Here is a 27,837-nt window from a genome sequence, read left to right as displayed (position 1 = left end):
TGCAATGCAGGAGGCACAGGTTCAATCCCTGGGTTGGGACGATCCCCTGGAGAAGTAAATGGCAACGCACTCCAGTATTCGTGCCTGGAGAAGCCCATGGACAGAGGAGCCTGCTGGGCTGTGGGCGGCAAAGGGTCAGACACGACTGAGTGACGAGCGCTATAGCTTACTTCCCCAAAATGACTTTCTTGAATATCTGAACAAATAAAAAGGCTAAAAATATGTTCTTCAAACATATTTTTCTTGACCTGTTAAAATTAAGATGTCTGAATGTAAAATAATGAACTCAGACTCCTAAATATCACCATCCATATCCTAGGCAGGCAGCCCTCTATGATGTGACAGACGACTCAAACACTAAAGCAGGTCCTCCCCATTTTACCAATCAGCAGCCCTTGTTTCTGGAGCACACTCTTTGGAAATAATAGACATTCTGTAGCCTTCTATCAACAAGGAAATTATTTTAGATGTGATTTTGATCACACACATACATTTTACAGTCAGTTTCAGTACTTCTTAGCTATGGAAAAACACTGCATTTGATCACTGATGTAGCTGTAACTCTCAGAAAAATAAAAGCCAGTTACAAATACCACTCTTTAAAGATCTTCAACATTAGAGCTTAGTACTAGGTCCACTTCTAACTCAAGCCCCAATAACAGAAATTTTAATCATGCCCTTAAGGCTTAAGGAATTTCACCCAGGTCACATGTAAAACATTACATTTTTTAAAAATGCTGATTCTTAGAAATTTCTTTAGCAATTATGTTCAACTCACACAGCTCCTGGACTTCCACTTTTACTCATTTAGCCTCATTTTCGTAGTCACAACAACCCATTTTCCAGTGCAGGCAACCGAGGCCTCGAGAGGCAAGACCACAGGCCTGAGACACAGTCCTCCTGGGAGACGAAGATATGAACTGTTTCCCGAATCCTGGATTTAAAGACCATAAGGAAGAGCTAAGAAGTAAACATTAAGAATGCGGACACGTCACACAAGGAAGGCAGACCGAAGCCTACATGAGGAATAAAAATCCCAGCTTTTCTCTGCTTTTCCTCCTAAACCAGTTTTCCCGGCAGTGCCTCCATGCACACAGTCCTCCCACCCAGGGAGGAGACTGACTGCCCAGCTCCTGGGACAGGAGCTGCCCAGACTGAGATCTAATCGACCCCGGGGTTCCACACGCAGCGCATGGCGTGGCAGCTTCTCCATACCTCCCATGTCTCAGAAAACCTGCAGCCACAGCCCCTTCACAGTTGAATGATTCTTCAAGTGATTAAAGCAGAGTCACAATTCCTGCGCTGTACTTATCTCTGAGCTTCCCTAGAAATGTTACTGTATCTTTTCTTGCCTCTGCTTCCTGAGAACCAAGAACTGGGGGAGTGAGAGGCACGGTTAGTTCAGAGGGTAGAGAGGAATGTGACATATGCCATGTCAGCTGTCCCACGGAGGAGGGGTGTTCTCTGAGGGGGCACGGCCCCAGGGAGGAGAGACGGGAAGCAGTGCAGGGCATCTCCACGTCACTCAAACACATGCGTGGCCTGGTCCCACACAGAGTCCCTGAAGGTGGGCACAGCCTCAGTCATGGGGGTGTCTCTGGTTACTGGTAACCAGCCCCTATGCCACACCCAAGCTGATGCTAATGAAGTGGCCCAGAGCTGCCCGCTCCCACCACCCATAGTTGAGCATGGGGCCTGGCCAGGAAAAACCAACCTTGAGATTGGAAGGTGGGTCACCAGGATGAGGAGGGGGCTTGAGATTGGGCTATGAATACTCCAGAACCAGAGTTAGGTGCCCATGGGTTGGCCAACACCCTGATGTGCTGGGAGGGCTGTGTGCCCAGAGAGGGTGCCTACACTCTGCCCCACCATCGCTGCCCACCCCAACCAGCACCACAACACCTGGCTCCATGTCCCTCTTCCCTCTGGCTTCTGCTGAGATGCATTTTTGCAATAAACCATTGATAATAAAGTGCCTCCCTGGCCCAGAGTCATTATAGTAAATTCTCAAACCTGAAGAAGAGGGTCATGGGAACTCCGAAATTATAGCCAGTGGATCAGAAGCATAGGAGGGTACAGACTCAACATCTGGCATCTACTAAGCCCTTCATCTATAGGGTCGACCTATAAATTGAAGAAAGTAGGGAAAATCACTAGATCATTCAGGTATGATCTATATTAAATCCCTTACAATTATACAGTGGAAATGACAAATAGATTCAAGGGATTAGATCCGACAGAGTGCCTGAAGAACTACGGACAGAGCTTTGTACAAGAGGCCAAGATCAAAACCATCCCCAAGATAAAGAAATGCAAAATGATTGTCTGAGGAGGCCTTACAAATAGCTGAGAAAAGAAGATAAGCTAAAGGCAAAGGAGAAAAGGAAAGATACACTCATCTTAATGCAGAGTTCCAAAGAATAACAAGACGAGATAAGAAAGCCTTCCTCAGTGATCACTGCAAAGAAAGAGGAAGACAATAGAATGGGAAAGACTAAAGATCTCTTCAAGAAAATTAGAGACACCAAGGGAACATTTCATGCAAAGATGGGCACAATAAAGGACAGAAACAGTATGGACCTAACAGAAGCAGAAGAGATTAAGAAGAGGTGGCAAAAATACACAGAACTATACAAAAAAGATTACTGACCCAGACAACCATGATGGTGCAATCACTCACCTAAGGCATACATCCTGAAGCGTGAGGTCAAGTAGGCCTTAAGAAGCATCACTACGAACAAAGCTAGTGGAGGTGATGGAATTCCAGTTGAGCTATTTCAAATCCTAAAAGATGATGCTGTGAAAGTGCTGCACTCGATATGCCAGCAAATTTGGAAAACTCAGAAGTGGCCGCAGGACTGGAAAAGGTCAATTTTCATTCCAATCCCAAAGAAAAGCAATGTCAAAGAATGTTCAAACTACCACACAACTGCACTCATCTCACACACTAGCAAGGTAATGCTCAAAATTCTCCAAGTTAGCTTTCAACAGAACATGAACCAAGAACTTCCAGATGTTCAAGTTGGATTCAGAAAAGGCAGAATAACCAGAGATCAAATTGTCAACATCCGCTGGATCATAGAAAAAGCAAGAAAATTCCAGAAAAACATCTACTTCTCCTTCATTGACTATGCTAAGACCTTTGACCTTTTCCACCACAAACTGTGGAAAATTCTTCAAGAGATGGGAATACCAGACCACCTTACCTGCCTCCTGAGAAATCTATGTGCAGGTCAAGAAGCAACAGTTAGAACTGGACATGGAACGACGGACTGCTTCCAAATTGGGAAAGGAGTACATCAAGGCTATACATTGTCACCGTGCTTATTTAACTTATATGCAGAGTACATCATGAGAAACGCTGGGCTGGACGAAGCACAAGCTGGAATCAAGATTGCTGGGAGAAATATCAATAACCTCAGATATGCAGATGTGACACCACCCTTATGGCAGAAAGCAAAGAAGAACTAAAGAGCCTCTTGATGAAAGTGAAAGAGGACAGTGTAAAAGCTGGGTTAAAACTCAACATTCAAAAATTAAGATCATGGCATCCAGCCCCATCACTTCATGGCAAATAGATGAAGAAACAATGGAAACAGTGACAGACTATTTTTTGGGCTCCAAAATCACTGCAGATGGTGAGTGCAGCCATGAAATTAAAAGAAGCTTGTTCCTTGGAAGAAAAGCTATGACCAACTTAGACAGCATATTAAAGAGCAGAAATATTACTTCGCCAGCAAAGGTCCATCTAGTTAAAGCTATGGTTTTTCCAGTAGTTATGTATGGGTGTGAGAATTGGACCATAAAGAAAGCTGAGTGCCGAAGAATTGATGTTTTTGAACTGTGGTGATGGAGAGGACTCTTCAGAGTCCCTCGGACTGCAAGGAAATCCAACCAGTCCATCCCAAAGGAAATTGGTCCTGAATATTCATTGTAAGGACCAATGTTGAAGCTGAAGCTCCAATACTCTGGCCACCTGATGCGAAGAACTGACTCACTGGAAAAGACCCTGATGATGGGAAAGATTGAAAGTGGGAGGAGAAGGGGACGACAGAGGATGAGATGGTTGGATGGCATCACCGACATGACGGACATGAATTTGAGCAACTCCAGGAGTTGGTGATAGACAGGGAAGCCTGGCATGCTGTAGTTCATGGGATTGCAAAGAATCAGACACGACTGAGTGATTGAACTGAACTGATATTAGCTGGTATCAGAATTCAACTAAATTACATGACATACAGCTGGTGTCAGAAACCCTGAGACCAGTCCATTCTCTAGCATCTGGCCACATGGCTACTGAATGCTAAGATGTAGCCTGTCTGCAGTGTCCTGTTCTAGGGACTCACCAGGTCCCAGAGACAAGATTGAAAGAGAAAACACACATACACACACACAAAAATGTAAAAATCACCAATCCCACTAGTCATTTTTATAAGCTGAAATACTGTGTTAGCTAAATTAATACATTACAAAAATTAATCTCTTTCTGCTTTCTTAATGGGATTACTAAAAACTTAGAGTTCCCAGGTGGCACAGTGGTAAAGAACCTGCTTTCCAATGCAGGAGATGCAAGAAACCTGAGTTCCATTCCTGAGTTTGGAAGATCCCCTGGAGGAGGAAAACGCAACCCACTCCAGTACTCTTGCCTGGAAAATCCCATGGACAGAGGAGGCTGGTGGGCTACAGTCCATGGGGTTGCAAAGAGTCGGACATGACTAAGCACAGGTATTTAGCTTGTGTTTGCAGCTAATATTACAGTTCTAGTGAGTGAGTGAGTGAGTGTGTGTGTATGTGTGTGGAGTGCTATTTTTAAATGCCTTCATTTCTGAAAATTCAGGGCCTGGAATCCTCTGGGCATCTCCAATCTTCACATGTAGAAAGAAAGTGGCTACTAGGATGGGAGGCTCTGCATAACACAGGGAGAAGGAGCTGATACAGACTCAGTGTTTGTAGGTGATGTGCTGGAACCACCCAGGGTTGTGGGGCAGTTTCACCCCAACCCCACCCCCCAACCCCCAGTGACAAGCATCCCTGTCTCTTATCACAGGAAAAAGCTCTGGGCTCCAACCAGCAAAGTGACGGAGGAAGACCTCCGATCTCACCTCACCTCCCTGTCTCCCTGCACATAGGGTGGGTGGACTTTTTCTGGAAAAGGACCAGATAAATATCTCAGGCTTTGGAGCGAGTTTCTAAGGCAATGACTCAGCCCTGCCTGGAATCAGGAAGACAACCACAGACCACGTGTAAATGGCCAAACCCGGACAGGTCCTAATATGACCACTTACAAGACCAGGTGGGGAGTGGGTTTGGCACCAGGGCCAGAGTTTGCCAACCCCTGCTCTATGCTGTTAAAAGCAGGGCCATGGCCCTGAAGTGGAATCACCTAGTGTAAGCCCCACATGACCAAACAGAGACTTACTACAGTTTCCACTATCCCAGAAACAGAATCTGAACTCAGTCCATCAGGGATCACGTGACCAGCACTGATGAGGTCACCTGCCTGGCAGACCCCTGCTGTCCGTCCCCCACAGGAAAGTGACCTTAATAACCAACCCGCTCTATCCAAATTGACCTCCTGGTCTCTACTCCCTTCTGCCCATAAAGTCCTTCATTCTGTCCAGCTCCCCAGGACTCCTCTCTGTCTGTTGATGGAAAGCTGCCTGACACATGAATCAGTGAATAAAGCCAATAGGATCATTAACACTTATTGCTGTTGTTGTTCATCATGTCCAATTCCTTGCGACTCCATGGACTGGCACACGCCAGACTCCCCTGTCCTTCACTACCTCCCAAGATTTGTTCAAACTCATGTCCATTGTGTAGATGATGCCATCATCCAACCGTCTCATCCTCTGTCACCCTCCTCTCCTGTCCTCAGTCTTTCCCAGCAACAGGGTCTTTTCCAATGAGTCGGCTCTTCACATCAGGTGGCCAAAGTATTGGGGCTTCAGCTTCTGTCCTTCCAATGAATATTCAAGGTTGATTTCCTTTAGGGTTGACTGGTTTGATCTTCTTACAGTCCAAGGGACTCTAAAGAGTCTTCTCCAGCACCACAGTTTGAAAGCATCAGTTCTCTGGCACTCAGCTTTCTTTATGGTCCAACTTTTACACTTGCACATTCGCACATGACTAAACAAACCTTTGTCAGCAAAGTGATGTGCCTGATTTTTAATACACCATCTAGGTTTGCCATAGCTTTCCTTCCAAGGAGCAAGTGTCTTTTAATTTCATGGTTGCAGTCACCATCTGCAGTGATTTTGGAACCCAAGAAATGCAGGGGGCCTGGGTTCAACTCCTGGTCAGGGAACTAGATCCCATATACTGCAACTAAAGAGGCCGTGTCCCACAACTAAGACCTGGCACAGCCAAATAAATAAATGAAAACAATTTTTTTAAAAAACGAGTTAGTATGTTGCCTTGATTAATAAAAGAAATCCCACAAAAAAGAGGAGTACCAGAAAAGATAAGTTTGCAAATGTCAGATCTTACTCAGCATGTGTGTGTTCAGCCTGCACTTTCAGATTGTTACCTGTCAGTGTCACAAATCCCCCTGGGGAGACCAGAGCAACTGACCATGATAATCCAGCTCCCAGGGAGGGAGCAGCCAGGAGCTGGAGGCACAACAGGGTGGTGCCTTCGGGGATGCGGTCCTGGCAGCCCACAGCCCACCAAGCCCTGGGGGTGCATTAGGGATCCAGGTGTCTGAACCCCCACTCACCTGCCCAGTGAAGATGCCCAGCCAGCCACCGCCAAGGGTCACCACACACGCGTTCAAGTATAACACACCCACATAGGAAAATGCTCCAGAGAGTCTGCCAGGACTGCGCTCGGATAAATTCCCTGTTTACACAGGGATGAGGCAGCCTGCAGGGGCGCAGAGAAGATCACATCAGACACAACAGATGGAATGTTAGGTAAATATCAGTGGTTGTCACTGCCTTGTTCAGGCTTGAAGAAGGTTCCTCCACACCACCCAGCAGCTGGCATTTACAGCTCCATGCTCCAACTCTTTCCAATTTTGTAACATGAAAGTTAAAGTGTTCATTGCACAGTCGTGTCCCACTCTTTGCAACTCCACGGGCTGTAGCTACAGAATCCTCTGTCCATGAAATTCTTCAGGCAAGAATACTGGAGTAAGTAGCCATTTTCTCCTTCAGAGGATCTTCCCAACCCAGGATTGAACCCAGGTCTCCTGCACTGCAGGTAGATTCTTTCCTGTCTGAGCCACCAGGGAAGCCCAAACTTTTCCCAAACTATTTCTAATTTTATAACATATTTCTTCTAAATATGAGGTCAAAAACTCCAAGGACCATTTTGCTGTAACCCCTGAGAACCAGGAAGTCAAACTCTTTCATGCAAAAGATTTTTAAAAGTCACTGACATTTTCCTGATACCAGAAGTTACTACAAATCCCTAAGTCCCAAATCCACAATTCAAACCAAACACTATAATAGTAAATCAACACAAATCTCACAACATTAGTTACTTTAGCTTTTTTAGATAATAAACTGATATATACCTTCCCACTATAACAATTTAAATAAATTTACAAAAGCAATGATTAGGCTTTTTATTGAATTTAAAATTATTTTTGGATTTTTCTTATAGGCAATGGATTTTATGACATGCACTGGGGGGGAAATCAAACCTGCATCTCCTGCATTGCAGGCAGATTCTAGCTATGCACTGCATGACTAGAGGAAGTTCCATGAGGCAGTAAATTTAAATTACATTCTACGATGCCCATGTGGAACATCTCTGGCCCAAGGCCTGGGTCCCAGCAGTTCCAACATCAGACAAGACAGCACCCAAGACCCATCAGCCTGGCCCCTCCCCCTGCACACACCCCATCCCACATCAGGAGGGGAGGCTCAGGCCCTCCTTCTCAGGATGCTTTGAAATGGTTTTCATTTTATGCAACTGTATTAAAAGACAGTTACTGAAGTATTATTTAAAAGAAGAACTGGAGACAGAAACACATGCGTGTGGGCTTAGTCGCGTCTGACTCTTTGCAACCCCAGGGACGGGCCCACCAGGCTCCTCTGCTCATGGGACTCTCCAGGCAAGAATACTGGAGTGGATTGTCATTCCCTTCTCCAGGATATTTTCCCAATCCAGGATGGAACCTGCATTTCCCGCATTGCAGGCAGATTCTTTACCACTGAGTCACTGGGGAAGCCCTTATAGTAACATGTGCTCCTTCATTAGTACACTGACCAGAGGGTCTGGCCGGTGTAATAAAGGATGATGAGAGCAGCCTGAATCCCACCCTGTCTGCACCCACCACAAGGTGATAGAAAAGCCCCAGTTCTTTCTCAGAAGGCCGTGAACTGAGATTGTACTGTGTACAATCCCAATGGAAGGAAACACAATTTCAGCTAATACCCAATGAAGAGAGAAATGTGAGTTTTTCACCCCAAGGTCATAGGCTTCCTGAAGTTCACCCTCTCTGGGCAGGGCCCCTGGGTTAAGAACGACTTTGGAGAACCACTCAGAATGTCACAGGATGTGGTGAACTGGGGCCGTCAGATTCAACAAATTCCTAGATTTCAGACTCAGGTGGGGCTGTAGCGGGACCCATCAGAGCAGGGGCCCCTGTGCTGCTGTAACAGGAGGTGCGGAGGCAGCTGGACCAGCCCCCTGGGGCTAACGCTCTGCCACCCACCTGCTGCCTGCTTCCGGAATCTGGCAAGGCTTCTTCCACCAAGCGGAAGAGATCACCTTGTGCACCCCTGCTCTTACACAGGAAGGATGCTTCCAGCAGACTTGCCAGGAAGAAAACCAAGACCAGCCAGTTCCTTAAATGTTTCCAACAAAGTGGGAGTGCTCATGGACATGATTCTTCTGCGCACAGACTGCCGACACTCACAGAAATAACGTCGGTCAAAGCAAAAACTCAGAAAAAGGGTTTAAAAAATTTTCAGAAACCCACAGGTCAAAATGGAAATTGTAAATTATACTTTAACACAGAGGCATGGGCTTAAAGAAAATAACACCCAAAAAAGGTCACTATAGATGCTTATTTGTAGTCAATTTTAATGAACAAAATGCACCAATACAGGTTATATTTATGTGAATAAATGTAAGTGATTCTCTCTAATCAGAGTAACTCTAGGGAGGGCAGAACGGTTAAGTAGACTCCCCACAAGGGGCCTTCCACCAGCCCTCCCCAGAATCATACCATCACTAGGGGGCAGGGGAGGGGCAAACAGGAAAGTGAAATAGGATGCTGCCTTCAACCCTGACCTTTTCTGTACCCAAGAGAAAGGTTATTCCCCTGATCAGCCCTCCCCAAGTCAGTTCCCAGGTCCACACCTACTGGCACGCACACTTGGAGCTCTGTCAGAGCAACTGGGCAGGTGGTAGGGGCCACCAGAGAGGCTGAGTCCACAGAGGGAGCACACCTTCCCTGGGCTGAGACCTCGGCGGGAGCTCCATCACCACAGAGCACTTCCTCCCTTGGAAAAATGATCTCAGGCCCCCATCCCAACAGGGGTCCGCCCGAGCACAGGATCGACCCAAAGGACCCAAGAGTCCGTCTCAGGGCACCAAGGATCGGGCGTGTGCCAAAACCAGGAAGATCTGCTGGTTTTTATTTGCCCAAATTGGACAAAGTCCACAGACATTCTGTCACACACGCTCTCACTTGCTCTTACACATGTGCAGGGAGCCCAGCCTGGGGCTCTGTGGCAACCTAGAGGGGTGGGATGGGGGAAGGGAGGGTGCTCAAGAGGGAGGGGATATATGTTTAATTATGGCTGGTTCATATTGTCATACGGCAGAAACCACTACAACACTGTAAAGCAATTTTCCTCTAATAATAGAAAAGAAAATATCTATTACAACAACATGGGGAAAAAAAACATTTCAGATGAACCTGGCCCCAAAGGACCTCCTTCCTCTGGCCCTGACTGACATGTCCAGGGCAGGGTTCATGGATGTGACCCCACTTCCCTCCACCAGACCTCCGAGGGCATCAGGCTTCCTTCCCAAGGCTTCAATATAGACAGGGCAGTACCCGGTCACCCCTCAGAGGACCCACAGTAGACAGCCTGGCAGACACAACCTCAGCCTGGGGTTCAGGGTCAGTGGGGATAAGCCTCGATGATACCATGCACCCTGACAGGACGCAATAGCCCACAGCCCAGTCCAATCATGAGAAAAACACTGGACAGACCCCAACTGAGGAGCATTCCATCAAACACCTAACTGGTCCCCCTCAGCACTGAAAAGGCCATCGGAACAAGTTAAATCTAGAAACTGTCACGGCCAAGGGAGCCTCAGGACACACCATGAGTAAAAGCAGCTTGGTTTCCAAGATGGGATTCTGGGGCATGAGAGGACATCAAGGAAAAATTAAGAAAATCTAAAAAAGTATGGACTTCGGTTAACAACAAAGTACCAATCTCGGTTCATGAGTTGTAACCAATGTACCAGAGTAATGGAAGATGCTACTTACAGTGGGGACGGGATGGTGGTTGTGGAAACTCTGTACTCTCTTTGGCATTTTTCTATAAATCTAAGTCTTTTCTAAAATTAAAGGGTTATTTTTAAATATATATGTACTGTACATATTATTGGAGAAGGAGATGGCAACCCACTCCAGTATTCTTGCCTGGAAAATCCCCTGGACAGAGGAGCCTGGCGGGCTACAGTCCGTGGGGTTGTAAAGAGTCAGACACGACTGAGCAACTAAACAACTACACATACTATATATAAATCCATACATGCAAAGCATAACATGAATACGTTTTAACAATTACAAAATGTACTTTGGAAAAGTTAATAAAAACTGTACTCAACAGAAGGAGATAAACACTGATTAGCTTAACACAACAGAATAATTATATGGTTGAATTTTTGTACAACTCTTGTTGTTCTTCAGAGAATACCTGTGTGTACTTCTATAAATAAAACAATAAATGGACCACAAAGTGTAAAATAATAAATACACGAACTGATAAACAAGAGATCTTGCTCCCTTGAACAAGACTCAAAAAAACTTATTTGGCATGTATTAAATTCTCTCCTATTAAGGGCTCTCAGAGCCAGGAATCAATATATTCCAATCAATTTTTAAAATTGCAACATAAAATGTGTATTGCAAATTAAATTCTCTTTATTCTCAAATTATGTTTATTTAAACACTAACCATTACAGTGTATCACAAATTAATTACGGTATATCACAAAAACTATTTTACACTAATCCACGTCATCAAAAGTGAAAGGAACTGTAAACGGGTTCAGTGTGAAATAAAAGGACAAATCACTAATTATGACTTGAATTGTTTTGAATGCTAAGGATTCAATTATTTCCGGATGCTAAACAGACACACAGAGACTGGTCCACCACCTTAATGTCAACAGGGCACAACAATCTGGTACTAGATGCAGCAGAGGTCAACAAATAGAAACAATGCATTTGAAAAAGATTTTAAAAAACCAACATCTATAAGGAAGTAAAACACAGTTTACATTTCAACAGAAACTAAAGAAACACTTTGAACAAACTATCAGGATAAAAAACAAACCTGCAAAATGCCTGACCCGGGCTGACTTACAGTACTCATTACATATCCAGGCAGAGGAGTTATTTGACTAAATAAATCTGTCCTAGGTTAAAATGTAATGGCATACTGCATTTACAACATTATCAACTTAAAAAAGGGAATTAGAAGTATCACTGGGCTTCCTGACCCCAGCATTCCACTAAAAGCAGCAATAAGTAGTTTTGCTATTTTTTTAGATAAACGTCTTCAGCAAATAAATCACATGTAAGCAGAGTTTATATAATCTGCAAATTATAAACTAGTTGACTCCAAAACCATCTGTTTATCCTAAGTAAACCGATAGTACGGCCTCAAGCAGACTCTGGATGGCAGCACTATCCTGGGAAGGGTGGGTGGAGGGGGGAGTCGGTGGAGGGCAGGTGCTGACCAGCTACAGCAACCACAGAGCTTTACCACCAGCAAGTGAAACAATCCCTGCTCAGCAGACACCCTATAGTCTCAGGACTGTCTCACTCCCCCTGAAATACTTGATTTTTTATTTAAAAAAAATTTTTTTTTAATTTTTCTGCTGCACTTTGAGACATGTGAGGTCTTAGTTCCCCCACTGTTGATTGAACCTGCAATCCTTGTGGTGGAAGCATGGAGCCTTAACCACTGGACCACCAGGGAAGTCCCTCCCTGGGGTATCTGAAATGAATTCTAACTGGCCTGGGGACTTTGCATGGGTCTTCCTTGCACCTCCCACAGAACCCCACATAGAGGCACAGACACTCATCTTGGATACATGTTAACTGAAATGAGTGTCAATCATGAACGTGTAAAGTTACCCAGGCTGGCTGACAAGCTCCCTGAGGGCAGGTCTGTCTGGTCCCTCTGTGTGTTTCTGTAGCTCCTGCCACAGCTCCTCTCTGCCACCACTCAACAACTTAGTGACAGCTAACTAGGGGGTAATCTGATCTGTGAGTCAGATGAGGAGGGAGAAGGCAGCTTTGTCCTCAACACACGTGGTCCTCCAGCCAGATTCACAAAAAAGGAACAGCATCTTCAGTTTACCACGCAGGCTGGCTGCTCTGAAGACCCTTCTTGAAAAAGGAACTGCACAGTTGCAATTCCTAAACAGGGTATGCAGAGGCACACACACACACAAAAGACATCAGAACTAAGCCTCTGCTTCCCAAAACACAAAAGAGAGGTGCAGAGGAGTTAGAAAGAGCTGTGCACCTTGGACAAACTAGCCGTGTGTGTAAGGGGGGCGGGGCAGCTTCCCTGATGGTCCAGTGGTTAAGTATTCGAGTATTCTAGGAGACAGGGGTTCAATCCCTGGTGGAGGAACTAAGATCCCACAGGCCGAGGGGTACCTAAGCCCATGCAGCACCACAGCTAGGGTCTGTGCACCACAACGAAAGATCCTAAGTCCCACAACTGAGACCCAATGCAGCCAAATAAATTTTTTTAAAAAGCTACTAGCAGGTGGAAAAGAGCATGCATACCTCTACTGCCCACAGGAAGCCAGACCTTTCAAGTTCACATTTAGACCAGCTATTTATGAAGTTCAGGATGAGGCTGTTTTAATCCAGCCCCTGTTATAATTGGGCTTCCCAGGTAGCGCTAGTGGTAAAGAACCTGACTGCCAAAGCAGGAGACCTAGGAGACACAGGTTTGATCCCTGGGTTGGGAAAATCCCCTGGAGGAGGGCATGGCAACCCACTCCAGTATTCTTGTCTGGAGAATCCCAAGGACAGAGAAGCCTGGTGGACTACAGTCCATAGAGTCGGATACCACTAAAGCGACTTGGCATGGCACACACTGTTGTAATCAAAAGTCAAGATGTTACTGCATTCAGGCAAATGGTTTATTGTGAGGAAGGAGGGGATTTCAATACTGTAAATGCAAAGCCCTACAAAAGTCCTGCATCCGTAGTTCTAGAGCTGGGGCATCACCTGACAGCAGGACTCCTGCAGCCAGTCCCTGAGGCCGGTGCCCCTCACCTTCCCCTCTCCACAGTGGCCAAGTAACAACACTTGCTCCCTCCACCAGTGTCAGAACTGAATGATACAATGACACACAACAATTAGATACACACAGTGTTACCCAGCCAGCCAGCACACCACTGCAAAATTTCCAAGCTTGTCCAAAGACTTATTACTATGACTGTCTAAGAGGTCTTTCCAAAGAGTTACTACGACTCTCTCACAGGTCTTTCTCGGTGCCCACAAGGATGGGAGGCTAAGGACAGAAAAGACTGATTGTACTTTTAACCACCTCCACCAAGAAAAGTTCAAAAACGCCCTGAGTGCTGATTCTGTGTTTATCCTGGTAACAGAACAGGAAGACAGCAGATAAGAGGCGACCAAGCAAAAAGGAAGAGCAAGGCAACAGGAAATGATTTACAGAAAACAGATCAAGATTAAGCCAAGAAAACTTCTAACTGGCCGCCCTCTGGATATCTAGGCTTCTCTGACTTTCTCAAGTCAGGACCTGCTCATAAGGGAAAAAAAGAAAATGTACACAGAATATCACAGTCCAGACCAGGCAGCTAAGCAGCTCTGCCCTGAGCCAGACCCTGAGACTCAGAAACTAACAGCCAAATTATCATTTTCCCCTTCCTTTTCCCTGGATAACGTCTAATTTGTGATATTTTCGTTCTCTCTCCCCTGAAGAGTTTATTTTAGACCTTACAAAAAAGGAAATAAAGCACTCAAAAGCTAACAGATGTGACTCGCTCGAAGAAGAGTAAGCTGAACCTAGAACCTAATAAACTTTAGTAATAACAAAAGAATTTTTTTTCTATAGACCATCACCAATTTTAAGGATGCTGAGCCTAAGTAAATAGATATATTTCACCAAACCAAACTCTGAAAATCAATTACTTACTATAAGCAATCAATAAGGGACCCCATTACTTTCCTGTTAGTGGATAGTCTAAGGAGAATGAGTTGTCACCACAGTTCAGCTAGATTTCCTAATGTGTCCTACAAAATCAGCATTTCATATTTCTATGGTCCAAATGGAAGTAGAACATTTAAAAAACAATGCACGCCCTACTTTTCCACCAACAGATAAACCATAATATGTCAATTAAAGTTTCTCCTTTTTCTATTTAACTGCAGAAATGCATAAATACTTTTCAGCTTTCTGTTGTTGTTGTTGTTCAATTGCTAGGTTGTGTCTGACTCTTTGCGACCCAGTAAACTGCAGCACGCCAGGCTTCCCTGTCCTTCATTATCTCCCAGCATTTGCTCAAATTCATGTCTGTTGAGTCAATGATGCTATCTATCCATCTCTTCTGCCGCCCCTTCTCCTTTTGCCTTCAGCTTTCTAAACAGGCATTATTTTTCATGTTTATAAAAATTCCGGGGATGGTGGGATGGGGATGATCTCCAAGAGGGCAACTGTATGAAAGAATACATGGGCCATTAACTAAGAGGTTTAAGCCAAGTACAGCAGTAGTCACTTAAAATAAGGCTGCTGAAATACTGACATCTTTGGACAGTTAACCCTTTGAAGTCGGGACTGTAGGGTGCATTGCCAAGATGGGCCAGTATCCCTGGCCCTGATCCACTGGACCCCAGGACCACTCGAAAGTCTGGACAACTGGAAAATATCCCCAGACACTGCCAATTGTCCAGAAGGGCAGAACCACCCCCAGCTGAGAACCACTAATTTATATAGAAGAGTAGTGGGTCAGGTCTCAAGTTTCTTTTTTCAATATCAACATTTGAGAAGGTATTTTTATTTTGTATTTGCAAAAGCGAATCACTTATTTCTCAAACCAAATCTAACAGCTAAGAAAATCCAAACACAGATGGAAAGATGCACTATGTTGAAAACACTTTCTGCTCTTGATGATCACAACCCTCTCTGATCTGAGACGTGAAGAAAAAGAGGATCTCCTTCCTCCAGAAAGCAGGGCACCCTTCCCTCCCCTCCCCCCACTCAGCCCTGAGCTTGGGGGTGCAAGGCACAGACAAGTTCAAGCAGCAACAATTAAACACCAGAGCCCTCACCTGGGATCCTCAACAGAGCCTCAGTTCCACGACGGTCCCCCTCAGCATGACAATGACAACCGCAGAGGGTCTGCTGTCCTTCCCCTACTTCTTTTTTTTTTTAAAGAGGATAATTTCTCTATAGTCACTTCTGAGTCTTATCTCCTGAACCACATGAAACAGACCTACGAAGGAGACTCTAAGAAGGGAAATGAAGCAGCAGAGATGGCTTAATAAAGGGAAGAGAGCTTGTACATACAATCCAGGCTGGTCCATGGAAGGCGGTAACTGTACTCCTAAAGAAAAACCATCTGAGTGTGGGTAAGGAAGGCAGATGACTGAAGTCAGGGTGGGGAAGTCACACACAAACATAAAATACACAGAGAAGAATCAAAAGAAAGGAAAAGTCTTCTTATATCTGTCTTGCTAGATTCTGTTCCTAAATATGTTCCTTAAAAAAAAAGCAGTTTGATGAAAACTCACTATTCACCTAGATCCAATGTCCAGAAACTGTTTCTAAAGTAACTCCCTGAATCCCTTGGTATTTTTTGGTCTCTTAAAAATACTCAAGCAGCTTGTGGTTTTTAACACCCATGTCTCCAAGCTGATTCCCATCACTCAGAGCAACAAGAGAGCTCTTCATCACCAATCCGGCGTGTCCCTGCCCCCAACACACACAGATTTGAAAACAGGGACATGAGTTTTTAAAGGGACTGTCCTCAAAATGAATACAGCTGGTATTCTAATGAAGCATAATATATATTTTATTAGACACATGTTTCTAATGAAAATGAATACTTTTCATCTATCATATTTTATAATTAGTTGTATAACTGATAGGCTATTGATTTGTATAACTTAGGTCTGTATCTAGTGACCTTATTAAACTCTTGTATTAATTCTTAAAAAAAAAGAAAAGTCTAACAACAACAAAAACAAACCCAGCTGGAAAAAGGGATGGAGAACTGTTCTTTTCTTCTTCACCCAGACTCACAAGTAACATCATTAAAATACCTGTTGACTTGCAGACATCCTTAAATGCTCAGCCAAAACTCACAGGCTTACAAAACTAAAGCACATCCTTTAAGGAAGATGGATGCAGATGCTGAAGGGCTTGTCCAAGGAGTCAGCCACTGGTGCCTTACTAAGCATCTCACGCCCATCTCTCCCTCTTGGAAGGTTCCTCCCCAGCTGGCCGCCCCCACCGCAGCTGGGAGAATTATTAAGCTTGTTTAAGTAAATAAATCTTTGCTGCTACTCCTCCTGGAACATGCCACAGGAGCAGCAGCTGGACTGCAAATCTAAGCCTGTGAATTAAGAGCGCCTGCCTGCCTTACAGCCCATTGGAGACCACGGCATTTCCAACGTGCGAACACACACAGAACCAGACTCTCAGTTATACCTCAGTTCCGTCTGCCCCGAGGGGAGGCTGCCCAGCACACAGGGCCACAAGGGTCTTCCGAAAACAGAAGGGGAAGTTTAGGATGGTCTGGTACTACAAGCCTCGGCTAGGATGGCAGTCAATGTCAAGGTTCCTACCAAGACCTTGGAACAGCAGTCTTCCAAAACTCCAGAGCACCTGAGAACTCATGAGAAAAGCAAATTCTCAGGCACCCCTGAAGACACTCTGGGGGGTGGGTCCAGCCATCTGAGTTGGAAGCTTTCTGGGGTGGGGGCTGGGGGGGTGTGATGGAACTGCTGAGGCCCAGCTCTGAGCTGGGTCCATCTGGGGCTCCCTGGCCTGTGGTGCTCAGGAGGCAGGCTGGGGGAGGAGCAGCAAGGCTGGGGAAGCTCACCACCGCACCGCCTCCAGAGCACACCCGCCAGGACCACTGGAGCAGCCGAGGTTGCTCGTATGTCCTTCCAGAGTCCAGGGCTGATAAGAGGTCCAGAATGAGTGACACCTAAGCTCCACCCACTGCTGTGATTCTCCATTATGTTTCTCCAATCCTACACCATCATAAAAGTTTACAGCTCTGTTTATGTCTTTTCTTTTAATGAAGAGATGGTGGCCTGGCTTATGGGATAGAAGCAGAGCCTCAGCAGTCAGACAGGGTGTATTTGAATTCCAGATCTGCTGACCAGCTCTGGGACCTTATGCAGCCTAACCTGCTAGGTCTCTCTACTCTCATCTCTGAAGAGAAACACAGCAAGCAACCACACTCAACTTCTGTGAGCACTGAATGAGCTAATATTGTGTGTAATATGATTACTACCATCACTACAATGTGTGTGATGTGTGTGTGTTAGGGAAGAAGCCAATGATTCCTAAAGTACTATTATTTTAGGATGTCCCTGGTGGCTCAGTGGTGAGGAGTCCACCTGCCAATGCAGGAGACACAGGTTCGATCTCTGGTCCAGGAAGATCCCACATGCCTCGGAACAACTAAGCCCATGAGCCACAACTACTGAGCCTGTGCTCTAGAGCCTGGGAGCTGCAATTACTGAGCCCGTGCGCTGCAGCTACTAAGTCCGAGAGCCCGAGAGCCCGAGAGCCCGTGCTTTGCAACTAGAGAAGCTGCCGCAATGAGAAACCCTTGCACCAAAGACAGAGAAAGCTGGAGAACCAACAAAGACCCAGGACAGCCAAAAATAAACACACAAATAAATATTAAAAAAAAAAACTATGACTTTAGATTCTGTACTTAGAAATTAAGTACTTAACATATATCAGAAGTACACTGAAAACTATCACCCCAAAACAGTTATTTCACATTGGTAATTTAACCTCTAGAAGTCAAAATACATTTTAAAACATTTGTAAAATATACAAGCATTCTGATTACAGGTAAGCAAATCAGGTTCTAGTATTCTAAACTTGCCTGAGTACATGGAATATTACAGTCTACCTTAGCACGACAGAGATTATACCTTTCCGCTAAAGAATAATAATTACCATGATTATGATTCCAGGTTGCTCTCACCACATCTTCTTAGCTATCTCAACTTAGGAAAACACAGACTAAATGAAGCTTGAATCATGAAAGTGTACAGACCTGTGCTCTCCCACATAGAGTCACCGGCCTCAAGGGGCCAAGGAACACCCCAATGTGGGGAGGGAAGAGGCATGCCACGGATGAAGAATGCATACAGGCTTTCACAGGCTGCACATGAACAGAAGAATGTGCATCATCTCATTAAGAGGGTTTTACGTTGAACACTGGCAATAAAAGTACTGTGGCTCTACTGGGTAAAAGAATACATTGTGAAAATTAATTTTGCTTGTTTCTTAAATCTTTAATGTGGTTACTGCTGTTGTTGTTTATGCACTTATTCATGTCCCACTCTTTGTGATCCCGTGGACTGTCCCAGGCTCCTCTGTCCATGGGATTCTCTAGGCAAGAATACTGGAGTGGAATTGCCATTTCCTTCTCCAGGGGATCTGCCCAACCCAGGGATCCAACCCCTGTCTCCTGTACTGGCAGGCAGATTCTTTCCCACTGAGCCACCTGGGGAGTCCAATGTGGCTATCAGACATTTGAAATCCCATCTGTGACTCACATGTGTATATTTGAAGGGGACAGCACTGCTCTTAACAATTGATTTCTTCAAGGGGTGTTTGCAGGAAATACCCTATGTTAAAAAAAGACATAGCATTTTTGGCACCAGCTTCTCCTCCCTCCTTAAGGGTCCAGCATAGTTTTGGGGTACAAAGCTGCTGTGTGTCATGAGGCTGTTATTACAAGGGCAGCAATGAATCAGCCCCGAAGTACACAAGTCTTTAAAAATAAGCTGACGATAAACGCTGGTATTCTGTTATCACAACTAGCAGGTTTTCACTCAGTGTGTACAGGGGTGGGAGGTGTACGCAGAGGCTGGGGGAGCAGGGAGGAGCCCATGGTGCAGGCCCATGCTGAGCACCGGTGACACTGACGTGAGGGCAATGGAGAGCCAACACTGGGACCACGGCTGGGTTTGGGTGCCAGGGCACAGTGACCAGGCGAGGGTGGTAATAACAGAGGGGTCTGCCAGCGCCAGCAAGAGAGGAGTAAGTACCTCAGGCTCAGATGGAAGAGCTCCTCAGAGGTAAAACTGATAAGATATGGGATCTAGGAGGTGAGGGAGAATCCAGGATGACACAGTGAGGCAATGCTGGGACATTAACCCAAAGGCCAGCAGGTCAGGAGGTAGTATTCACAGCCTAGATGTTCAGAGTTTCCGGTGCAAATGAGCAGGGAGAAGTCGCATGATTCACTTGAATGACCGAGTGAGTCATGAATGGACAGGTTTGCAGTTGTGCTCACACAGGTGACCACCTGGAACAGCTCATGCTGGCCCTGGCCAGAAACACACATGTGATCGGGGTGGACATTACCAAACCCACCTGCACCTGCCTGGCTCCCAGTGGACCCACAGTCAGAGGGCAGTCCAAGTGATGCTCCCGGCCATGGGTTCCATCCACAGGAAACACCTTTGTCTCCACACAAAATTCCACACTTGCATATAGCTCCTATTTGATGCTGATCCTGGTCCCAAAACCATGCTGCAGCTGAGCCAACATGGGCTAAGGGGAAATCTCCACAAAGGGCATCAGTCAGGGCTGTCCTCTCTCCTCGAGACCTGAAGCATCTGGTCCCAGCGTCCACCTATCACAGGTGTATGAGGCTCTGTGAGGGACTGAGCTGTCACCCCTCCCCTCCTGCCCCAGTGGTGTCTGCAAGCACTTGGGAGACAGAAGCCATGAGATGCCCTAAAAGCATCAGCCTGGTTTTGAAGAGTGACTGTTGTGGACAGAACTGTCCCCGTACTCAAGTGTTGAAGCCCTCACCACCCAAGTGACTCATCTGGAGACAGAACCTCTGCAGCAACTGAAGTTCAACAAGGTTAGAAGGGTGGGGCCCTAACCCAAGAGGACCAGTGACCTCCTAGGAAGAGGGACAAACACACCAGGCACCTGAGGACACAGAGTGAAGGCGGCCAGCGGAGCCTGGAAGAGAGCCTCACTGAGAACCTAATCTGCCCGCACCTTGATGATCACTTTGCAGCCTCCAGAACGGCAAGAAATCAGCTTCCTTTTGACGCTCAGTCTGTGGATCTGTGAGGACAGTCTGAGTGGACATGCATATGCTAAACCGGGACAAGTGCCCTTCAACCCACAGAAACCATCCAGACCAAAGAGGCTCAGACACTGAAACCAGAACATGAGGTCACCTACTGACCCTGGTCCCACCAGCAGGCCTGGCAGGGGCCACATGCTTGGCCCCATTGGGACCTGCTGGCAGATCCACAGCCTCCCCAGGACCACCTCACCCAGCACCTTTGGGGTTACCTCCTCCTCCTGAGCAGGGCAGGGGGCTCTGTCACCCTGCCACTGTCCCTGGGCTCTGGGGTACTCACACTGATGTCAAGGCCAGAGCCCAGGTCACCACGTTCTTTTAATACTAAATATGGTGGTGAATGGGAAAGTAATTGGTAAACTGTAATCTATCATTGGAACATGAGCATCTATTATTTTTATCCAACTTCGGCATTTCAGATCTACATTAACCACCAAACAGCAAAAACATCCCACTTTACAAAACTGTTTCAAAAAGAGAAACTGCAGTATTTCCCTTCTGAGTGCACATGAAGCTTCTTTTCTTAAAAACGTTTAAAGACACAAATGGTATAAAAAGAAGTAAAAGGACACTAAATGACCAGCTTCCCCTGTCAGGATAACAAACGCTCTGCCCAGAGTTTCCAGTTCAGGTTAATATGCACAGACACTCTATTGAAAAGTTAAATATTCAGTCATCCCACCAGGGGGTTATGCATTTGGGTTTGTTTTTCATCTTGCCTTTTCTCTCTCTTTTTTTTTTTTTTAGTTTTAGGTTCAGGACTATAAATGATTCATTGGACAGAGAACTTCGCAAATAGAGAGGCCACCAGACCAAATCCTCCCATTGTCTGGACCTGGATGCACTGGGAACAAAACCTTATGAACCTAGAGACTTAGTGACTGACTGACAGACTCAGAATTCAACATACATGTGCTCAGTCAGTATTTTCTGGAAAGAACACAAAGAATCCACAGGGCCGACTGTGACAAATGTGTTTGTGTGTGTGTTGTTAGGGCAGGGAGAAAGAAGCAGTTATGATTGACAAATGTCGATTATACCTTCAGAAACTGACATACTTTGGAGATCCATTCAAAGGGAAATGCAGGAGAAGAAAACAGTCTAATTTTCAACAGTGCCACTAACATGGCCTAAAGAAATAAACTATTTTTACTTTGGCTGCATACTTTCAAAACTGTTAAAAGGCTGTCCTGACCTCCTTCTAAGCTGCCTTAACTCAAGCATTTAACAGTATCATCGCAGTATCACTTTGAGTCTCTGAAAACATGGGGTTTCCATCACTCATTTGAGGAAAGAGAAACCATTTGGAAGTGCCATTTGCCACTCATCTGGATGGGAAAATTAATTTCGTAAGCCTTGGGGTTGAGCTGTGGGGAGTTTCCTGTCCATTTTTGAAAAGTCAGCTTACTAGATTTCCAAACATGGTCCACTGCCCTGCCATGCAGTTCTAGGGAGCAGCCTTCAGTTCCATTCTTCGTGTGGGACAAACATGTGTGGCCCTCGCCCTCGGTTCTCACTGTTGGCCATGCTGGGTAGTTACAAGCAAGCACATCCTGGAGAATTGTGTAACACAGCCTCGTCCAGTTGGGGCAACTTAAGTGACTAAGGAAGAGGATCTGGTCATTCCAGACAATCGAGAAGACTTTAGGGTATTTTAAAAGGTAATCCAGGGCTTCCCTGGTGGCTCAGAGGTGAAGAGTCTGCCTGCCAATGGAGGAGACACAGGTTTGATCCCTGGTTCAGGAAGATCCTACATGCCGTGGAGCAACTAAGCCCGCGTGCCACAACTACTGAGCCTGCGCTCTACAGCCCAGGAGCGGCAACTTCTGAGCCCACATACACAACTACTGAAGCCTGTGTGCCTAGAGCCCATGCTCCGCAACAAGAGGAAGCAGTGGGTGGCAACAGAGACCCAGAACAATGAAAAATAAATTAAAAAAATGAAAAGTTATTCAGTATGTATACACACAAGAAAGATTTTGAGTATGTTTAACATGGATAATAGTGCACTTCTCAAATACTGTGTACATATGATGCGTTTGCTGGAAAATCTCAGTCATCGCCTGATGCAAACAACAGAGGCTGGGAAACATCACAGCTTCCAAGAGATGAGGGATGGAGAGACCTGAAGTGCAGGGCATGTGAGAAAGAAAACCTCAAAGCCTGACAAGTGAGCACAGCTACTTGAAATCACCTTAGTCGGGCCCCACCTTAAGTGGGGAGAGAAGGTGCTGGGTCAGCCTGTTCTCTGGACGCAATTCACCACCCAACTTCATCCCATGTTCCAGGACCAATCCCGCAGCGTGTCTAGGGAGCAGCTGAGAAGCTTGGAGCCCAGATGATGCCTCTTTGTTACCACCAGCTTACCACTGCTTTAAGTTTCCAATTTCAGCCTCAGCTAGCTGCAGCCAGAGGACCACTAAGATCTGGCCACTTTCTTCAATCAACACTGCTGCTGCTAAGTCGCTTCAGTTGTGTCTGACCCTGTGCGACCCCATAAACAGCAGCCCACCAGGCTCCTCTGTCCCTGGGATTCTCCAGGCAAGAGTACTGGAGTGGGTTGCCATTGCCTTCTCCATCAATCAATACTACATCTAATCAACCTGGAGAGGAGAAACATCAATGTAGGATTTCCCCTCTGGTCAATGCTTCAGAATCATGGTTAACACCCACATCTGGGGAAATCCCTGTTCCCACCATCTAAAAACCTACATGGACAGCTCAGTCTCCCAACTGAACTCACTTCATCTCCTCCTGTTCACGACTGCCCTCCTATTTACTAAACCCTTGGCCCAGGCTCGATGCCTGTTATTAATTTACCAGTTTAATAATGTCTGGGGACACCGGTAAATGAATTAAGCGCAGTGTTTGGAAACAAAGTTTAGGTCTGCTGTGACAACTCAAAGCACCCAGATTGATTTCATTTTCAGTCGCTTTTAGCCTTGAAAAGCCCTGTTGCTAACGATACCTGATGCAGAGGGACAAAACACGCCCCAAATTACTCTCATTCCTGCCAAATCCCTTCGGCTTGGCCGAGGAGGAAGTCGGGCCGGGACCAGGCGGGGACTCCCATACCTTTGGGTTCCCCACCCCCAGGCCACACCCCGTAGCCTCTCGGGGGTTCACTTTCTTTGGGGTCAAGGGCAGGAGTGGGCCTGCACGGGCCCAGCGCTGAGGCCTGCTCATCCCCTGCTCAGACCCAAATTTGCCAGGCTCAGCCCCAAACCTGTTGGCAAAATAAACAAAGGCAAACACAGGGGACCCGACCTGGCCTGAGTGCCAGAGGCCGCCCCGCGCCGGCTCCCGCTTTGTCGCCACGCGGACGAGCTGCCAGTGAGCCTAGAGCCCCGGCACGCGCGCAGCCCTTTCAGGGCGACCGCCACGGTCCACACACGAAAGCGCTTTGCAATCACGCCCCCCACTCGCTCCACGCCGAATGCGCTCACGGGGGAGTTACCGTCTACGCCTACAATCACACACCGAATTCTTCCAGAACCTCTGGGTGGTTCGATCGCCCAGAATAAGCTACCAGGGCAGCGCGATCGTGAGAAACTTTGTTTCCGGGGCCGGCGATTCCTGGCCGGACGCGGAGCCCGGCACGAAGCGCCCCGGGCTGCGGGAAGCCTCCCGGACGCCAAGTGACAGCGGCTCCGCGCGGGGTCGCCAACAGTCCCGATCGCAGAAGTTGTGCGGGCCGCGCTCGCCTCCCGGTCCAGCCTGCGCGGGGCCGGCGATCCACGCGGTCCTTACCGGGGGCGCGCCCGGCCTCCCCGGTCCCCGCTCCCCGCTCACCGCGCAGGCCTGCCCCGCCCGCCGGACCCGGGGAGGGGGCGAGCCGGAGGTGCCAGCAGCCGCGAGGCCAGGCCGCGCAAGGGACCCGGCCCCCAGCCCCGGCTCCGGCCCCGGCGCGCCCCGCCCCGGCTGCCCCGCAACTCCGCGAGGCGCCCAAGTTGGCGGCCTCCGCCCGGGCCACAACCCCCGGGCCCCGACCCCCGGGCCCCAGCCCCCGCCCCCCGCTTACCTCGCGTGCCGCCCGCCGAGGCCGGGGCAGCGGCGCGGGTCCCGGGCGGCGGCCGCCCTGCGCCCGCCCAGGCGCCGCTCTTTGTCTGCGCCGCTCGCTCCTCCCGCCGCTCGCCCGACGCTCCGGCCCGGGCGGACCCCGCGGGCCCGGCCGACCCCAGCCGCCGAGCCCCGCGCCCGCCGGCCCGCTCGGCTCCGGCCTCGCTCCCGCCGCTGCGCCCCCGCCCCTCCCGGCTGCGCCCGCCGCGCGCCCTTCCTCCTCCTCCTCGTCCTCCTCCGCTCCGCCCAGTGACGCCGCCGGGGCCGCCCAGGCCCGCGCGCCCGCCGCCCGGGACCCACCTGGGCGCGCACGGCGGCCCGGCTCGGGAGGCGCCGGGACTGGCTCGAGGCTCAAACGCGGGCGCCGCCCGGCCCGGAGAAGCCTGCGCGGGGCCGGGCCGGGCCGTGCCGGGCGCCGAGGGGAGGGGAGGCCCGGGTCCGACCCTGCGCGCCCGGGAGCGAATAGGAAGACGGGAGAGGCGAGAACAGCAGCAATCCGGCCTCGAAGGACCGGCGGGTGGTCTGTCCATCCCCTTTTTGTTTGATTTTCTTATCAGGACGCCCTGGGGCTTGGCCACCGCCCCCTCTCCCGGAAGCCTTCCCACGGCACCCGCGCCGGAGCAGGCCTGCGGTCCATCAGAAAAGTGACTTACAGAAAAATGTCACTTCCTCTGTGTAGTTGCTTCTGGGCATTTTTATTTATTTGCCTCATATCTATTTACTTTCCCAACCAGACACTTTTTGATTCCCTCATTATCGTCGGAAGCAGTTCTTAAAAGTAGAAGAGGAAACCACGATGTTTGTGCCCTGTGTCCAGCTCGAACCCGCCCATGGGGCGAAATCCTGGATGGAACTGCAGGAATGTAGGTCCCAGGAGTTGTCACTGGTGGTGGGACCGTCCAGCCGCCTGGCCACATGCTTACCTGTAAACACACTTGGAAGATTGAAACCCAAGAGGAAGGGCAAGACACAGGATTCCTTAAACGGGCACAGGTATCCAGATGTCTGTCATCAATCTCCCCCCATGTGGTTTCCCCAAAGGAAATTCTACAATTCAAATGATTCTGATATCCTGGTGGAATAGCCCGGATCCATGTTAATGAGGGTCTTCCTTAGGCTCCTGGCCTCTCGTTACATTAAAGCAATCATAGTTTTCCTCAGGTGACAAGGTGATGTCACTGAATGAATGCCTCTTCCCTAACACAAGTACCCTGGAGCCAGTATAGCTTTGAAGTCCTAGTTGAGTGTTTGACTGTCTGCTTCTTCAACTGTGGAACAAGGGTTTCTTAACCTATCTAAAATCTATCCAACATGGAGATATTTGCCCAGCTCCTCTGGAAGCCCCTGGCATACTTCCAGGCAGTAGGAAGCACTCAGTGGTAAGTGGCTGGAGGGGATCAGGGCACTGAGCCACCATCAGTCCAAAGTCAGGGTGTCAGAGACAGCCACCTGTTCTACATCCTTGAGAAAGAAGCTCCCTCAGTCCGTTGTTTTGTGAAAACTTTGTCTTCCTAAGGAAGGAAAGCAGAGTTTATAGTAAATGGTCTGGTCCAGTTTTAAATTAGTTTACTCAAAATAGGTATAACAACATTGACCCAGTTTTTGCTACTCCTCTGCTTTATAACCTTCACTGAATCAGGAGTTGAACTCCTCTTCCTTCTCTGGGTCTTTGTAAACTCACCAAGGACATTCCCTGTCTAAAACCCAACATCTCTTTTTCAGTCTTTATCCCACGCAGTTTTCTGTGCACTCAACATTTCTGCTGTTTCCTGAAATGCAGTCATCTATCTGTTCATTTATCTAATATCACTACCTTTCTGACCTGCCCACGTCTGTCCTTATCTGGCAAGTTCTCCCAACCTCCAACAGTCATACACCCAAAACAAACCTTGGCCATTTGTTTTTATTATTATGTACCTTTCTTTTTAGAGAGGCTCTATCATTTTTTGTATATTTCTGGTCTGATGTTCGGGGATTAACTCTCAAACCTGGAGCGCTAGGGAGCTCCCAGCTCGTCTGCCATCCCTCTAGGTGAATCATCATCTCTTGAGTTTCATCAGGTTCAGAATGACACTTCCTAACCGAGCTCCTCCTCCAGTGATCACAGGCAGGGCCAAGAGGCCATCATGCATCACACAGCTCCAAAGAGAGACCTTGTTGCAATCCGACTTCTTCCTTCCCTCTCCCCAAGCTTGGCCTTGGCAGGACCCAGCATGGGATCTATCCTCAGGGTTCTAAACTCCAGAGTAGCAGGAATTAAATGTGGGCATCATCGTGGTGGCAGGACAACTCATTTGGTGCTTGTGCCAAAAAATGCTGAGCTGTCAGAAGTTTACAACACTTAAAAAAAATTTTTTTTAATAAAAATAGAAGTTTGGAACACTTAGAAAGGTAATAACTCAAACTGGGATGGTGTGACTGGATGGGAACAGGTCTAGGAAGGTTGAGAGAAGAAGCTCAAAAGGAATGGACAGTACTGGATGTGGGGGCAGAAAAGAGCAGGCTTCCAGTGTCGAGGTGTTCAGATGTGGGTATCGGCAGAGAGAAAGTGCCCATATCAGAAACATAAAAGTTGGGTAAATTAGTTTGTTTGGGATAAACAATTCTATTTTTGGTCATTCGGTTACATTTAATTAATATTTATTGCCGACTTACTAAATGGGAGAGTGCTCCATAGGAGGCCAGAAATGAGCAAGTCATAGTATTTGCCCTCAAGTGACGTTTGGCTATAAAACTAGCCTTAGTGCTGTGGGTCTTCCACCTGTATAATGAGCTTTATTGCCCTTGCATTGTGTCATCCATCTTGGCTGAGATGTAAACAGCCTGAGGGCAGGACCATGTCAGATTCTCTTCTGTGGCTCCAGCACCTTTTCCCTTGGACCTAGGACAAGGCAGACACTTAATACATCTTTAATGATGGATGGAAATGCCAGACCTTTGTGAGTTTGCCACGAGAACAGAGAGCTGTGAGCGTTAGCAAAGAGGACTGAAAAGAGGCCTTTATATCAATAACCTCAGATATGCAGATGATACCGCCCTTAGGGCAGAAAGTGAAGAGGAACTAAATGAGCCTCTTGATGAACGTGAAAGAGGAGAGTGAAAAAGTTGACTTAAAGCTCAACATTCAGAAAACGAAGATCATGGCATCCGGTCCCATCACTTCGTGGCAAATAGAAGGGGAAACAGTGGGAACAGTGGCTGACTTTATTTTGGGGGGCTC

At 47.4% G+C, this 27,837-nt stretch overlaps 1 protein-coding gene across 4 annotated transcripts in view; it reads right to left on the bottom strand.

Annotated features, from left to right (window-relative positions):
* Positions 1-25,001, bottom strand: part of NCK2 (NCK adaptor protein 2) — a 114,465-nt gene extending 89,464 nt beyond the window's left edge. The window contains exons 1-2 of one of the 4 annotated variants that reach the window (XM_065929187.1): positions 24,580-24,816; positions 2,014-2,124 (exon numbers count right to left, since the gene is read on the bottom strand). The gene's annotated coding sequence lies outside the window, so the exon portion shown is untranslated. Of the gene's footprint in view, positions 1-2,013; positions 2,125-24,579; positions 24,818-24,917 lie in introns of those variants that run through there. The other 3 variants (XM_065929188.1, XM_065929189.1, XM_065929186.1) reach the window with 3 other exon arrangements.
* Positions 25,002-27,837: the final 2,836 nt, after the last annotated feature.

Source organism: Muntiacus reevesi, chromosome 3 (assembly GCF_963930625.1).
Source record: "Muntiacus reevesi chromosome 3, mMunRee1.1, whole genome shotgun sequence".
NCBI classification, from domain to species: Eukaryota; Metazoa; Chordata; class Mammalia; order Artiodactyla; family Cervidae; genus Muntiacus; species Muntiacus reevesi.
Note: the sequence above shows the minus strand (reverse complement) of the source record. Positions and strands in the feature narration are given on the sequence as shown.